This window comes from Protopterus annectens, chromosome 2.part0 (assembly GCF_019279795.1).
Source record: "Protopterus annectens isolate FY-2018-M chromosome 2.part0, PAN1.0, whole genome shotgun sequence".
Taxonomy (NCBI): domain Eukaryota; kingdom Metazoa; phylum Chordata; order Ceratodontiformes; family Protopteridae; genus Protopterus; species Protopterus annectens.
Window position 1 is genome coordinate 482,329,106 of NC_056728.1, and position 17,933 is coordinate 482,347,038.

Sequence of the window (17,933 nt, forward strand, 5' to 3'; positions counted from 1 at the left end):
TTACAAGATGAGCAAAATAAAGCTGAACTGTACAGATTTTAAAGAATGTTAGCTCTGTTGAAGGAAGCTAAAATAAAGACGTTTGTACGTAGACGCACCCACAGAAATTCGGTCTTTACCAATCTGCCATCTTCATATTTCATATACGAGTGTGGAATGTATTTAAACCCGCTTTGGCATGTGGGCATGCATCACACGCATGGTCTTCCTTAAAGAAGAAGGCGTTTCTTTTTTTTAATTGTTGCAGCTGGCCAACCTGCAGCTGTGAAAGCCCCAGCCACCCCCTCACCCTATGGTTCCGGCAAACGTAATGGGCAGCCAGGATTACAGAAGTGGGAGGAGGGCACAAATGCAACAACAGTACAGTTGGGACGGACTCAGAGAGAAGGCGCCGAAAGGGGCGCACACTTTATTTTATGGATTAAAAAATAAATAAAAGAGCGCCCTTTACAAGGCCAGTCTGTACGGCGCCCTAGGCGGTCGCCTAGTTCACCTATGCCTAAGGCTGGCCATGCCCTCATCATCATGGATCAGGTGCAAACTGCCTAATCCAGGTTAACAAAAGCAAGTCCCCTTGAGGGCTGATAACATTCCTGTCTGCATCCTACATGAACCCAGGCATATGCTTCCAGATGCATTACACACTGTATGCAAGCAAAGCCTGAGCACCATTGACATCCCATCTGCAAGGAACACAGCCACTGTCATCCCTCTACACAAACATGAATAATGAGTGGTGGTTTATGCAATGTACTGGCCCTCATTGTGGGGAACATGACACACCAGGACCAGGAGTACAATGCATGTTCATACAGTGCTGCCAGTTACAGGGATATGATGTGTTCATAAGTGGTGGCTAATGATAGTCCATATTCATGTGCTGGTTCTGTAAATAACTCTGGGCAATGTCTGAGGTCCTGTGATGTGTTTCCCTGTTTATGTCTTCCAGGTGCCATGCAGTGGCAGCCACCTTACACCAATGCAGAGACAGCCGCCATCACAGAAGCTCTAATCTTAAACTATGCCATCCTTTCTAGCCATAGCCAGCAAAATCTGCAGGAGTGAGCTGCCTGTGGGATGAGATCATCCACAGAGTGAATGTCTTGGACCAACATGGATGCACATACGATCAGGTCAGGCATAGATCAACTGACCTGATACGTTGTGCCCATCAACGAGCTTCTTCTGTAGTGAGGGACCATACTGCTACCAGTGGGGGGCTAGCCACACAGGTCCCACTTACGGTGACAGAGGAGCTCCTTTCCAACCTTGGGGTAGCCCCCACACAAACTCAAACACTGGAAACAGCAGTTGTGGAGGTGGATAGAACCCAGACAACAGGCAAGGAAAATCCAGGTAAGGTCAAAATGCACATCAATATAATGAGGAAGCATTTAAACTGTCTTCTACAGAGTCTCTAGATGCATATGTCAGTGCAAAATAGGTTAGTGGGTGGGGTGTAGTAATGCACACAAATGCACATCTATGGTGAAAGACAGCAAATTGTTTTGTATCATAGTATGTTCTATACCTGTGCAGAAACATAGCATTCATCTTGTACCAATGCCTGATGTGAATCTACTGACAATACCTCTCCTTCACAACTACATAGGTCCCTCTGGTCTGCACATGGGACAGCAGCCTGAATCCAGTAAGTATGGGGTTTTCCTGTTGTGGCTCACCAGTACCTCAGGCATGCTAAAGTTAATGCATGTGACCATGCACACAACTGTTACACTCAGCCATTTGGCAATAACTGCATGTTCACCTTTGGTGGTGTTTACTGCATTGCATCATGGTGGTCATCACATGGGCCTATTTGCAGGAGATGTCACATATCTGTAGCATACAACCTGTCATTGCAGGAGATCTGGACAAAGACTGCCAAAATGGGGTGACAAAGTCCCAAAACTAGGGTCATATTGTAGGAATCAGTGGCATACAGTGCATATAAATGATGTACACACCTGTTAGAATGCCATGTATTTGTGATATACAAAAATGAGAGCACAATAGACAAGTTCAAACTACTGTCAACCTTTCATGTGACCAATAACCTGTACAATTCAGTTGTAAAGCAAACACATCAGTTAGGGGAACAAAAATGACACATAACAATAGTGCAACAACCTAGATGCATATGTGTGCACAGGCTGAAGCTAGTACTGTGTTGAGACAGCTTTAGACATAACTACTTCAGTACATCTTATTGGGTGCACAACAGCCATCAATTACAGAGACTCTTTGATTAACAACAAATAACAGTCAGCTGTCCTACCAGGATTATGCTAACATATACCCGGTTGCCTGCTACCACAACAGCCATTGTTAACATAGAGCTGATGAAGCTGCTAAGGGACCACATGTTTGAGATGTATTAGCCTGGAGAAGGGTACCAAAATATTTCCACAGCATTGCACATACCATGGAAGACAGTGCAGGCAGTTATCAAAAGGTGGTGAAAATATGGGGCTTCAATGACATTGGAAGCAGTGGACATCCCACCAAAGTCTATAAGAATACAAGACCAAAACTGGCCAGGGAGTTTGCCAGGAGCCCTACAGCAACAGTGAAGGAGTAGCAGGAATCTCTGGCAAGTACTGGGTATGTACTACATGACACAACAATCTTACATGGTCTCCATATGTCCTGCCTACAGGGTAGGGTTAGAAGATGGCAGAAGTTCCCTCACACCAAACAATATCCAGGCCTGGTGAAAAGTCTGAAAACAATACATCAGGTCTCCAAAAAGTAAGTGGGAAAATGTGTTATGGCAATATGGGACCACAGTTCAACACTTTGGCCACAATTTTGACAGGTGCATTTGGCGCAATAACACCACTGCACATCACCACAACAACACCACCCCCACGGTGAAGCATAGTGATGGCAGTGTCCTGCTTTGGGGTTGCTGTTCACAAGCTGGAACTGGGGCTGTAGCCAGGTTAGAGGTGATTATGAGCAGTTCCAAAAACCGGTCCCTTGTGGCTCCAAAATGTTCTGGTGTCTGCCGCATACCTGTGGATGATGAGGAATTCCACTTTTCCACACAACAATGGCTCAAACAATACATCCAAATCAACAAAAGGATGGCTTCACCAGAACACATGCAATGTTCTGCACTGGCTAAGTGAGAGCTCACACCTATGCTCAATAGGATATATGCAAGGTGACCTGAAGAGGGCAGTGCACAGGGGATGCCCTTGCAATCTGACATAGTTGGATGTGTTTTGCAAGGGAGAGTGTGCAAACATTGGCAAGTCAAGATGTGCCATGCTAATAGACACCTTCCCAAGAGGACTGCATGCTGTAATTAAATCAAAAGGTGCTTTAACAGAGTATTACTTTAAGGATGTGCACACTCATGCAACCAGCCTGTTTGTACTTATTTCTGTTAGCAGGTGTCACCTGTAACTGATGTGTATGTTCTTCAGTTGGATTGCACAGGTTATATGTTATATGAAATGATGGTGATGTTATGACCTGATTTCTGGTGTCTCGTGATATATCATGAAAACCTGGCATGTTAACCTGTATGTGTATACACTATAACTTCTGTGTCATCATGCACTAACTTCAAAGCTGCTCTAAAATGTCATCTAAAAGAACACTGGACATGCCCCTGTAACAAACCTCTCTAACATCTCTACCCCAACCTCTCTAATCCCTTTCTTCCACCCCTCTAACTACCTCATATTGCAGCCAAATACATTGCTTGTAAACCTATATCTCAGCTGTAGTCTTAGCCACTGTTATTCAAGGGTAATAGCTGCTAGCTCAGCTATTAAAATACTTGCTAGTCTTTATGGCACCAATGATATAAGTCTTGTACTATTTAACTAAATACTTAATTTCATTTTGAACTATAACTGTTTACTACTATTGTTAAACAAAATCTACCTATACTTCTTGTAACTTGTAATTAATTGTTGTTTTCAATTGTGGCGCTTTTCTCCCCAGGCCTCCACTGAAAAAGGACCTGTGTCCAGTTGGATTTTCCTGGTCAACAAATGTAAATAAATAAATAATATATCCACTGTAAACTTGGGAAGTTGTTTGAGTAACCAGCTTTGTTTTAATATACATGTACTGCAGGTTATGTAGTCTGCACCTCAAATTAGGGTATTACTTAGTGGCACCGATCCACAGGCCAACCCAGTAATGTATCAGACAAACACAGGAGTTATGAGAAACAGACCAAACATATGAGCCACATATGTAGACATTCAGCAAAACCCTGTACAGTTGGGGGTATGTTCTGTTGGAGTTGCCACAGTGCTATATAGGTGAACAGCAATAATTTACATGGGTGCAGTGTATGCTAGGTGAAGGGACATCACCTAACACCACTCTCATATCCCAGAGGTGTATATTAGTAGTAACAGTAAGTGGAAAGGGCTGCACTGTATGATGCTGAGGATCCATCCAGAGTGTGTATGTTATTGTCTGACTGAGTGTCGTGAATGCCCCCAGTCATATAATGTGAGGCCTGTGTAATGCCTTTGAGGCACCTCATCTGTATGTGTGTGTGTGTGTGTGTGTGTGTGTGTGTGTGTGTGTGTGTGTGTGTGTGTGTGTGTGTATGCCAGCAAATCTTATAGTGCCAGTAGTAATTTACATATGTTGTTTTTCCCTCACAGGTGGACATGGTGGCTGCAGTCTCTCCCACTCTGATACTGATGTCAGTGTCTCTGCAGTCTCTGACCATGATGATACCCATATTGAGGTATAGATGGGGTAGTTAGGGGATGATACTGTGCCATTGTTTGGCATCCCACTATTGTCAACTCCATCCCCACACACAGTCACAATGCCTACACATACCCCATCACCAGTGGCCACAGATAAGGGACACATGGAGGGTGGTGGCATGGAACAGGCTACTGTGGTGACTATGGCAAGTGAGGGTGCAGGCACTAGCCATAGCCAGAGTGCTGGTGAGGTCCCACACAGGAAGATGAGCAGGGGTGCTCGGAGGAGGAATGCAGCCCATCATGCCCCTGTTGCAAGTGCCATAGCAGCAGTCACCAGACACATGTTTCAGGCTGTTATGGGGGCACAGGCATGTACTGAACATAATACCAGACATATATGTAGGGTCATGGATGAGCACATCCCTGGTGTCTGTGATGATATGAACTCACCTCAGCCATCTGGGATCATGGATAGATGGAGTGGGAGACCTTGGCACTCCTCAACCGTGGAATATCTGTGCTTGAAGATTTGGCAGATGCTGGCCAGCAGCCACGTGGCAGTAGGGCAGCACCACAATCAGCTAATGGTCTACGTGGCCATGCACCATTCGGTTCCTATGCGGACAGTACCAGCAGCACTACTGAAGGGGGTGTGCTGTCCATGCCACGATGCAGCAGGCCATGGGCACGTGATCCTGGCCTGTCTCAACAGGGACACAGATCCAGCAGGAAGCAGTCATCAACAGGGAGTAGTATTGCATCTGGCCTCGGCCCTGGTGGTGCCGATGATACCCTCAGCAGGCCCAGTTCCCATGTCTGGCTAGAGATGGTGAACTGTACACCCTGCCATGTATGGCCCACAGTTGTCCAAAACGCTCCTTTGTAGGGTTCCCACATGGGGTGACTGTGTGCATACAAACACAAACACATCACCATTAGACAAGTCACCTCCCCCCCAACACACACACACCACCCCTGCACAGCCCATTTAATGAGCACCCACAAGCACATACACATGATGTCAACTGTATGGCCCAGCCTAGGCTTCTGGCAAACCCACACAACACCTTGTGCATATGATGATACCTCTGCCACATCCATGCCATCCATACCATCGATGCAGGGGCATGTTAATATGGGTCTGATGCACAGGGTGACTTTAGTAGAGTGTAACAATTTCATGCTGTGTAAGGTGCTATCATCTGGCATTTGTAATGGGTACACATCAGAGTGTGTGTGTGTACCTTTTCAGCCATGATGCATTATTGGTATTATAACACTAAGTGAATGTGTTCTCACATGCTGTATTCTGTTTGTGCTGCAGGTGTCTGTGTGTCAGCAGGATGTGGCCCTGCAGACATCACAAACGAGGGGCATGGCAGTGTTGTAACACACTGACCATGTCATTGCCAAGGTACAGCTGTATCTGCACACATTTCCCAGGTCTGTGTAATCATTCTTGCATGTGCCTCAGATCTTATAGGGCTGAGGGGTTGTCTTTCAGTCTATCGTGGTTGACATTAGCTATAATATAGTAGACAGTGGTAAGTGTGGTGGGTGGAACACACCTCAGATTGCTAATGCCCTCAACCCTAGAGAATATTGTGTCGACCAAACACACAGAGAATACTGTTCACACACACACGCACACACACACACACACACACACACACACACACACACACACACACACACACACACACACACACACACATGCATGCACGCACAGGATCACAGTTGCCAGTGTTGTGTCTGGAACCCCTACCCATCAAGTTGTGGAACCACACTATTATGCAGTCATTGCAGGTGGCACAGGACTACTAGTGTGATGAGTGTTACAAGGTACCTGTAAGGTGAGTAACATCACGTGGCCTTGTGGGGTATGGCAATGGTGGCTGTACTGGATGTGAGAGTACTCAGAATAGTGTCACGTACAAGTCTACACACTCACAACCACTGCTATACACACTAATGTGCACACACACACGCACACACGCACACACGCACACACAAACACACACACACACACATGCACACACACACACACACACACACACACACACACACACACACTTGCCAGTACTGACATTAGCAGACCAACCTATCTTGTTATTCATACCATACTATTCCATACTGTTGCACAGGGCTTATAGGGCTGAAGAGTATCTACAGATACCACTATGGCTGATGTGAACAGCGGACCTCATACAGTAGACCCTGGAATGTGTACTGTGAGTACCATGGCATAAAATATGAAACCAAGTCCATCCAATTGATGTTGTTCACACACAAACACACACACTATACTATTCTCTCACACACATTTGCCAGGACTGAGATTAGAACCCCTACCTATCTATTTATTCTTATTACATTGTTACGTATTTATGACACGTGCCACTGAGATTATAGGGTGACACTTGTCCGAAGGTACTTCTTAGGTATGAGACATCACCAGGCCTTGCAAATTATGACAATGGGTGATGTACTGCATGAGAGAGGCCAAAAAATACTGTAATCTACACATATACACACAATATTACACCCACACACACTTGTATATTTGCCAGGATTGAGATTAGAACTCCTACCTAACTAGTTATTTGTACTATAGTGGTATGCAGCTACCACATATGCCACAGAGCTTATGGGGCTAAGGCCTGATGAAACTGACTTCTATGGTGACTGATATCTGCAGGACTGCTAAAGTAGGGAAAGGGGAAACGTACTGAGTTTGAATGGACCCAAAAGCTTTAACTTATAAACACACATACACACGCACACACACACACACACACACACACACACACACACACACACACACACACACACACACACACACACACACACACACACACACACACACACACACACACTTTTACATTTGCCAGGATGGAGATTAGAACTCCTACCAAACTAGTTATTTGTATTATAGTGTTATGCAGTTATCGCACATGCCACAGATCTTACAGGGCTGAAGCCTGATGAAAGATACTTCTGTGGTGACAGACATCTTGAGGACTGCTAAAGTAGAGCAATGGGAAGTGCACTGGGTGGGAAAGGCCTGTTAATTCCTAGATCCTACTGACAATTCTCTAAGTGTATGAACTTGCCCAGTGTGACCTTCTATAGTAAATGTGGGACTCCATTCCAGAGATTGTTGTACTCCAGTCTGGTTTGTTTTGTGCTTCAGCCATACCTTTCAACCTGTTGGTGCAGGATATCTGGAGATAGCCTATCAAAATGGGGAGAAAATGGGCCATATGGTGATTGTGACTATTTCTCTCAGTAATGTATCAATTGCTAGGTTTACAGGACTTGTTTTAGCAGACATTGGACATATATGATGTTTGACACTGTCATGTATTGTTTTAGTACATTGTGACATACCTCCCCAGATCATCACAGTGATTTACTAGAGGAATACAGGATGGATGATGCACACACCAGTATTATGGGCCAAATGCTACACATTCTTGCACAATCCAGCCTTTTGACAGGCATGCCTATGACCAATTGACTGCTGGAACTGTGGAAACCTTGGTGATATATTACAGTGGTGGAATCTCTGTGCATTTCTGTTCTGGCATGGTCTGATTTCCAGTCCACAGTTGGGTAATATAAGTTAGGCAGGATCAGGTTGACAGACAAATTCCAGATAGATCTGTAGGGGATAAGATATGTGGGGGGGGTGTCCTGGGTCAGATATGTTGGCCTATAGCTACCAATACTTTGCATAGGAGTCTTCTCAAAGGTTAACTGCACTTGGAGGACCTTGTGTGTGTCAGACTGTTTGACTAGCCTGGAGGTGTTTGTGTGTCTCACATATATGTATGGCCCACCTCATTTTGCTTGGATGGCCAATTTTTGGGGTCAGGATGTTGCATAGGATGAGTGATCAAGAAAGATTGTGTTACTCCCCATGGCTGTGAGCCAGGGTTCTGGGGGTGCAGACATGTCACCATTTTCCAAGGTTAGGACTGTCTGCAATAAGTGCATTCCCATGCTTAGACTCCTAGCCCTGCCTGTTGACTGTACAGAGTATCACAGAATGTCCAGATTCATGACTCATATATCTGGTTGGTTACCCAAACAAGTGTGGCTTTCAAAGAAAAGTGTTTTGCAAGTCAGTCAGGGTTGATGTCAGATATAACTGACAGTTGACATTGCAGTTTCAGACTTTATACCATTCAGATATTCCATGCTAATACAATCATTCCATCAACTTTCTAACATTATTAGAGCAGTATTTCAAAGGTGTCCTGCTCTTTGGACCATTTTCACCCCATTATTCTTGGCTTTGGCCAGATTTCTGGATTTCTGATGCTGGCAGGTTTTCTCCTAGCAGTTAGAAGCATGGCCTTTCTTTGCATTTTGTAGACTGTGTTATGTTGGTGTTATGGTCCCCATAACACTCCCTGACAGGGCACTGTAGGTGATGCATGGGCATTTGACAGAGGCCTGTTGGCCAAGTGTGACAGATGCAGGCCATATGTAGTGAGACAGTGCATTCTGATGATCATATGTTCCCAGGCTGTCGGCAGTGGACACCCCTGGGATGGCACCAGTATGTTGACTGTGGGTATTACTGAAAATTGCTTTCTGTTTGTGTTGAACCATCACTCTAGATGATGGCTGAATTCTACTTAAGGGTTGGGACATGTTACTGCATTTCTATAGGACTATGAGGGGGTGACACACCTGTTCACAATACACATTTGCACAGACTGTACTGATATTTGCTTAACATTTTGGTCCCGTTTAGCATAGTGGTGTGTTCTATCTTTGAGACTACAGGCATAACAGTATCAACCACAAGTCAGATTATTCTGGCGTAAACATTTGTAGTTTCAAATGTCTTACTTTCAGAACCATACTGCCACTGCCAGACCTGCAGTGATATCACTGTGTAAGTCTGTAAGTGGGGATTTCATTGATTTCACCACGTGGAGGCCTTTGTCAGACATTTCTGCATGATTTTCTACAGCTAATCTGATGGGTGTGGCTGGGGGTGGGTATGGGGACCCACACTTTGACATCCATGCATGTAACCTATGACCCCCCCCCCCAGTTATTTGGCTCACCACATGTACTGCAGTGGTATTTGTCAACTAGGGTGATATTGCATAGTGTGGGTAAGCCAGTACTGGGAATATACTTCCTGCATGTCCCACAGAGCTGTCAGTTGTCTGCTGCTATCCCAGTATGCCATTCCATTCCCTTGCATGATTGAATCAATACCACAGATATGCTATCAGAACATTCTACTCCATTCATTTATTGTTATGGAGACTGAGTTACCTTGTGCCTGAGGAAGTTTTGAGGATGGTGCTTGAGGACTATGTAAGATGCACGCAGTACACTGCCTATACATGGTAAGGTATAGGTGTTGTGATGTTTGGCATCCTTTTTACTGTGTGTGCGAGTCAGAGAGAGAAATCAGTCCCTCGGACCCTACAGTGTCAGTGTATGTGCTATACGTTGCCTCTTTGCCAAGGGCAGGGCATACTGGGCATGCCTCCATCTGCCTACAGGGGCAGGCTCAGGATGTTCCTCCTCCGAGTCCCTCTTTGCCTGTGGAGACCTTGGCAATGGTGGGGGGCTGTGTGGCCCTTCCCTGTTTTGTTCCTGCTGCCACTGTTTCGACAAGACCATATTGTGTAGCATGGCACATACTATGAACTTGTGTGCACATGTGGGTGGACAGCACTGCAAGGCTCCACCAGATATGTCAAGGCAGCAGAACCATGACTTGAACATCCCAAACACATGCTCTATAATGATCCTGATTTGTGTGTATGCCTAATTATGGACTCTTGTGTGGGTGTGTGTGCATTTCTGATGGGTGTCATCAGCCACGGCTCCAGTGCATAGGCAGCATCCCCCATCAGATGGCCATATGGGATTTCCCCAATGTAAAATGCCTGGTACAGCTGTGATGAATGCCAGATGTGGGAGTTGTAATAGCTTCCAGGGCTCCTGGCACACAAATTCATGATAATGCTATGGGCATCACACACAACCTAGAAGTTGATGGAGTGGAACCTCTTGCGGTTTAGGTAGACTCGACCCTGTTCAACAGGTGGTGCTTTGATGTGGATGTGCGTGCAGTCTATGGCACCCACTACCTCTGGGTATTCTGCTACATGGTGGAAGAGACGCATATTGCTGGTCCTGTCCTCATGGGTACTGTGGAAGTAAAAGTGCTCAGCAGCATGTGAGCGCATGGCATCCAGGTACTGGTGCAGTATCCTGGACGCAAATGCCTGTGAGACACCCATGATATCCCCAGTTGGTCTTTGGACATTACCTGTAGCTAGTATTCTGAAGGCTACACATACCTTGGTATCCACTGGGATGGATTCCCCTCTGTTGGTTCTGGGTCTGAGGTGAGGCCAGCACAGCTCAACAAGTTGCTGAAGTATGTTCCTGTCCACCCTGTAGTGCTCTAGTATCTCCAGATCATGTAGCCCATGGTAGGTTACCCTGGGTCTGAACACCCTTCTCCTCCTTCTCCTCGGTCTGAGCTGGTTGTCAGCATTATCTTCCTCACCACCCTCATTCTCTAGCACATACTGATAGATCAAAGCAACAGCAGCCCCTAACATGTTTTGTTAGTTTTGTCAGTTTAAAATTCCTCCAAATGTGTATACCAGTGGTGTAGAGTATATGGGAAAAACCAGACTGAAAGGTGTTTGCATAGTTTATAGTAGTACGCTGGGCTGCTGCTTCTGTAATTGGCTGATTCTGATACATTCCACCTGCTAACTATGGTAGTTCTCCTTGATTGACTTCCTGCTATTTCCCCTTCCCATTTCCTCTCTGTTTAAACCCTGATGTGTGCCGTGCATGCTCAGTTCTCAAATGTAAACAGTTCTGCTATTTCCTGTGGGGTTTTTTTTGTTTGTTTGTTTTAGGCCTGGTGCATGTCATGCGCACCCGTTTAGCTAAAGTAAACACTTTTAAGCAAAAATGACCCTCCCCTGGATGCAAACACCCTTCATTTCATGGAATAAGTCAATACAGCCTCAGAAACCCCCCATTCCTTAGTTGTGCTTAGCCAAGGGCAAACACGGGCCACCAAGCTCCAATGTGCTTACAGCAAGCATGACACACCCTCTTTACAAGTCATCTAGCTCTCCTGCATATAGAGTCGTGTCGGTACACCTACACAGTTAGGTGCATTCTGACACTTAGAAGAAATTTGTGATTCAGTATAAATCCCTTGATTTGCATACACCACTGCCTTAATCCATAGTTACCACACTTACACTGGGCCTTTCCCCTTAGCAACCACTATTCTCTGGTATTGTTTTCATTCTGCATGCCATTGGCTATAATGACAAAATGCAGATTTCCCTAAAAATTGCTTTTTCATATATATTTTTTTTATTTTCGGCATGATGCCATTTGCGTGCCGCTGCTCTATGCTTAAACGGCCGAGATCGGCCAAAAAAAGTTTTATTTTATAAAATTTTAACTATTTGTCATGCCAATGACCATATATTTGGCAATTGGCATGCCTAATAGTTGTAATACATGCTTTATTTCGAGCTGTCATGCCTCGGTTTTGTAATTTGCAGAAATGTGTTCAGCTAGTAGCTGAACAAATTTCTGCTTCTTACACTATTCCTGCACGGACCCCTGTCTGCTTGCTGAATCGCTTATTCGCCAGCAAATGAGGTAATTAGCATTATTCAGTGGTGTCCGTGCAGGAATAGTGCTGCCAAGGTAAACAAATAAAACAAAACAAAATAAAATAAAAGGGTTTCAGAAATAATCTTGATGAGGCAAAACATTGCATGGAGATCTGCATTTTTGTTCTGCTGCTTTTATATTTTCTACATGGAAGTGATCATTATGGGATTAATAAATAATAGACTCTTGACCCATCTCAGTTCAGATTCATCACAAGAGGGTCCTGCTTACTTAACCTGTTCATTTTCATTGAAAACTTTACTGAAGCAATGGACAAAGGCAAAAGAGTGCACACTACACCTCTAGATCTTGCAAATGGACACCGGCATTGGACATCTTTCCACATTCAGGTATCATAGATAAACCCTTCTAGGCAAATGTCAATCCCAATGTAACTTATTAGATAGGAAATTAGATCACAAACTGAACCCAGGAATTTAGGGTGGGCAGCTCTACCTCCTACAAAAGATCTGTCAATAGCTATGTACTCCCAGGGTTCAGTCCTTCAGCTGTTCTTCTTTTGCATTTCCTTCTCAGAGGTCAAAGACAATGCTAAGGGTTTGTGGCTGATTAAGTCTGCCAATGATTGCAAATTTGTTGTCATTATAAATTTCCCAGAGGAAATTAAGCTCTTCCAAGATGGCCTGCTCCAAAGAAATAGCTGGTGTTAAAACCATGGAATAAAACCAGATGCCAAAAGGTGTGTAATTATATCCTTTGGCAAGCATGACTCCCCTTGTAACACCACACCCCTGAAAACTGATTCCATAGTTAAGGATCTGAGAACCCATGTTGACAATGAACTCTCCTTTGATCACAATGTATTCACTGTTAGGAAAGTCCATTTTCACTGCACAGCTTATATCAACATATATTGCATCCAGGTCCATTTTTTTCATTCCACTCAGTGCTTATTAGGCCAATCATTAAGTGCAAATCCCAATTCAGTATGTATGTCACCAAACACTTGTCACAACTGGAATGATCACAACTGTTTCTCACTAAAAAAAAAAAAATGGTCTAAATCATAAAACCTATGCAGATAATCTCAAAGCTTTTTCCCTTTTCTCAGTATTATACAAGCTACTGAGAAGTAACTTCTGTCTCAGGCATAGAGCTTCAGCAAACCCTATTCTGTCAGACCTGTTACACATTCTAAATCCAATGAAATTGCAATCACCCACACAAGCCATTCATCTTCAGTGTGTTTCCTGCATCACTTGTATCACTGTAGAGAGACGCACACTGGTGGGGTGTGAGACATGTAGGCGTACCACTTGTAGTTGTAGACATATGGGTGTACTAGTGTGCATACACTTGCCTACTAGGTGGATGTGTGGAATGCCCCTGTGTAGGAAGTGGGGGATATAGATGACTTGTAAGCTATATGTCGGAGTCATAGACACTGCCACGGTGCTATACAGACACATGGTTATGATTCCCTGTGCAGTGTACACTATGTGGCTGTGCAGTGCACACTATGTGGCTGTGCAGTGCACACTATGTAGCAGATGATGCAACTATAACCCTTCCTCTTAATGTACAGCTATCCACCGGAACCAGGTAGGGCTTTTATTGCCTTGTGTATGCAATATATGACTTTCAGCACTTTGATGACATGGGAAATGTCATAGAAGCCATGCTCTGTGGTAGATCTCTTCCCTGCCATGTTGGGAAAGCAGATGCATTCATCTGCATGCATCAGCAATCTATGAATGCACAAACTAAGTGCTCTGCAATTAGATGCCTGTGATATATCCAATGTGTCTTTGGAAGGTCCCCTATAGCTAGAATGGTAAAAGCTACACATACTTTGGTATTCAGTAGAATGGGAAGGCCATGCATTCATCCTGATCCAGTTGTGGGCCATACAGGTTAGAATAAACCCTTAAAATGCCTCAGTTCATGCAGACATGCATCTGGACTTGGCATTCCACCAACTCATGCGATGCTCTCCTGTGTTGGCATAATTTTTGCTCACATCACATGTCGTTATCTGTTTATCTGTCTGTCTGTCTACCTATCTATCTATCTATAAGCATTTAAGATGCAGCTCTAAAAGTTTTGGCATTCCTTATTTGCATCTCATTAGGAACCTATCAGCCTATCATCATCTGCATATCCCTCTTTCTTCACCTTTTATCTTGTTGCCCTATAGAACTACCAGGCTCTATGAATCACTGCATAGCCATACTTTCAGCACAACGTTATGTTGTGTACTATGCAAACCGTCTATGAATACTTGTCTCTCTCTTTTTTTTATCAGTAGTTCAAAGAAAAACACAATTTAAAAAAATGTGTTTGATTCGAATATGTGTTTAGAGAGAAAAACAGGACTTCCAAATTATTTAGTCTTAGCTTAAAAGCATATTCTTCTCAGAAGGCCGAAGCTAATCTTTTTCAGAACATGGCAAACACTAATTAGAGCAAAGCTGCTTTTATTTGTTGCTAAGTGCTGTTCCTGAAACACACGTGAAATCAAATAGTGCTGCCTGTGTTTGCTACTATGGAATTTTGCCTAGCGCTCTGTTGGCCAGATGTAATTTCATCATAATATGAGCATATTCACTAATTCAGGTGCATAAATGAGTCATTTCATCAGCATATTATTTTATCATTATGATTCATTTAAGCAATAAGACACAGCAGGGAGTTTGTTATTGTGAGATAAAGTCTGTGAAAGGGAGTTGCATCACAAACTGCAGCCAAGTATTTACACTACTCAAAAACTCGTAGTTCCGCACAACGCAGTCCTCAGGGTGCCATTATATGATTTTGAAATAGAACATTTTTGATAACTTAAGACATATTTAATTATGTTGAGTTAGGTTTAGATGAGACTCTATGCTGTTTCAAAAGTGTTGCACAGTGGTTAGAAACTGAGGGGCCAATATGGATTCCTCGATTTGAAGCATATCCACCCCACACATATATTTTGTGAGCTAGAACATATTTAAATACCTTAGGTTCCAAAGTTCCACTTAAAATCAGATACTTGGTTTTAGACAGATTGTACCTCACTGACATTTTGAAGTATCGATTCTGTTCAGTTAATAGCTTTATATTTTATTACGTTATCTTTCTGTTAATTTTCTCACATATCTTTTTCTCTTTAAAATAAGCAGCATTCATTTCTTTTGTCCAAATGGCATCTTCCTTCAGTGCAGTCCGTACTTGACCCAGGGCACTGCTAGAATGCAAGGTTGTCCTTCCCTTTTCCCATTTGGCACAAATGGTTTATAATGAAAGCAGACAGGAGGTTTTCTTGCATATTGTCCTAGAGAAGAAATCTATTTTCACTTCAGCAAAAACATAAAGCAATAATTGATTATTTATGATGCCTTTATCATTCTGCAATCCCAAAGAATTATGTATCTTTAGCTTATCTATAGCACTGACAGTATTTGGAATTTAACAAAATCTTCACCAAATGCTGTGTGACTAGAAAATATTTTTTTCTGAGGACTTACTTCATATGTTGTTGAGTAATAATAATTCATTATAAATGGTCAGTGCAATTAAAAATGATACCTAGAATTCAGAAAGATTATGACCATCAGAGATAATTGCGAAATGCAGGACTGCCAATTAACACACTGACAGAGACAAGAAAAGTAAAGATGTACAAAAAACACCTCATTAGCAGCCAGTTGTCATGTGCCTGAATTGAACACTATGCTATCCAACCTGACCCAGTGGGTGCGGCCCCTACCAGCCCATTCCTTGCTGTTATACAGGTGCTTCCCAACACACACATGCACATGTTCACGCATACACACACACACACACACACACACACACACACACACACACACACACACACACACACACACACACACACACACACACTCACATACATACTTCAAGACATTCATTTAATCACTCTACATGGTAGAGCGATTGCTATTTTGTTTGTGGGGGGGGGGGTGTACATTCTTTTGACAGTGTACATCCACTCACTCCTATGGATGGATTGGGGATAATGCCACTGTATTTATGCCCTTACATTAATACAGACACACACACACACACACACACACACACACACACACACACACACACACACACACACACACACACACACACACACACACACACGCACGCACACACACACACACACGCACACACACACACACTCACATACACACACACGCACACACACACACACACACACACACACACACACACACACACACACACACACACACACACACACACACACACACACTCATGCACAGAGAGGGCCACTTACTGATGGCTTTACAGTACCTACTCACAGTTGTAGTGGGTATGCACTGTCTAAAGACAATGTACACTCTCCCCATTAAGAAAATAACAATCCCTCTACCATAAAGAGCAATTCACTGAATCACTTTATTGTGCCTTTCCAGTGTTGGAGCTATTTTCAAGGCAGAGCACATTGGTAACTGGCATTTGTCATGCCCAGAACTGCCACATTTGCATGCAGCTTCACCAATGACCAGTGGCTGGAGCCTGCATACTGCTATGGTAGGAGAGTGGTGTCATGACCTGGACTTCCTTTATGTGCAGCTTCACCAGTGACCAATGGCTGATGTCCGCATACTGCTATAGTAGGAGAGTGATGTCTGAATCACTTGGCTTACCGAACTAAGACAATCTAAAATATGTGATTTATTTATATATCATTTGTATTTTAATTTTCACACTTCTGATTGTGTGATGTGTTCTATACTTGATTGCATTTGTTTTGTCTGACACACATTTGCAGTCATATGATCAACCCAGACCCCTGCTAAACTACTGCTAGAAAATGTGTTCTTTGATGAATAAACACTTTTAAATCTACAAAGTGAAAAATGCAGTGTATGGAAGAGTGGTGTTTGAGCCTGGGCAGTTTTAGTAGTGTACTCAAGTGTGATGAAGTCAACTTGTATCTGACCCTGTCCGAGATAAAAGAAAAGCATTGTAAGGATAGTGTTTTACTCTACTGCCAATGATAAACATCAAAGTACTTTATAAAAGTGCATTGACTTACCAGTTTTAGTAGTGTACTCAAGTGTGATGAAGCCAACTTGTATCTGACCCTGTCCGAGATAAAAGAAAAGCATTGTAAGGATAGTGTTTTATATTACTACCAATGATAAACATCAAAGTACTTTATAAAAGTGCATTGACTTACCAGTTTTAGTAGTGTACTCAAGTGTGATGAAGTCAACTTTTATCTGACCCACTCTGAGATAAAATAAAATCATTGTAAGGATAGTGTTTTACGCTACTGCCAATGATAAACATCAAAGTACTTTATAAAAGTGCATTGGCTGATCTGCCAATAAAGTAGAACCATTTTCACATGGTGCATTATATTTATTGGTATTACTGAACTATTCCAAAGTTGCATTATATCTACTAGTTTTACTGAACTCTTCCAATGGTGCATTATATCTACTAGTTTTACTGAACTCTTCCAATGGTGCATTATATCTACTAGTATTACTGAACTCTTCCAAAGGTGTATTATATCTACTAGTATTACTGAACTCTTCCTATGGTGCATTATAT

The 17,933-nt window shown here is 43.2% G+C and overlaps 1 long non-coding RNA gene across 1 annotated transcript in view; it reads right to left on the reverse strand.

Annotated features, from left to right (window-relative positions):
* Window positions 1-17,608, reverse strand: part of LOC122793725 — a 78,249-nt gene extending 60,641 nt beyond the window's left edge. The window contains exons 1-2 of the long non-coding RNA XR_006363518.1: window positions 17,554-17,608; window positions 17,410-17,458 (exon numbers count right to left, since the gene is read on the reverse strand). This is a non-coding gene — a long non-coding RNA (uncharacterized LOC122793725). The remainder of the gene's footprint in view (window positions 1-17,409; window positions 17,459-17,553) is intronic.
* Between the last annotated feature and the right edge of the window lie 325 nt (window positions 17,609-17,933).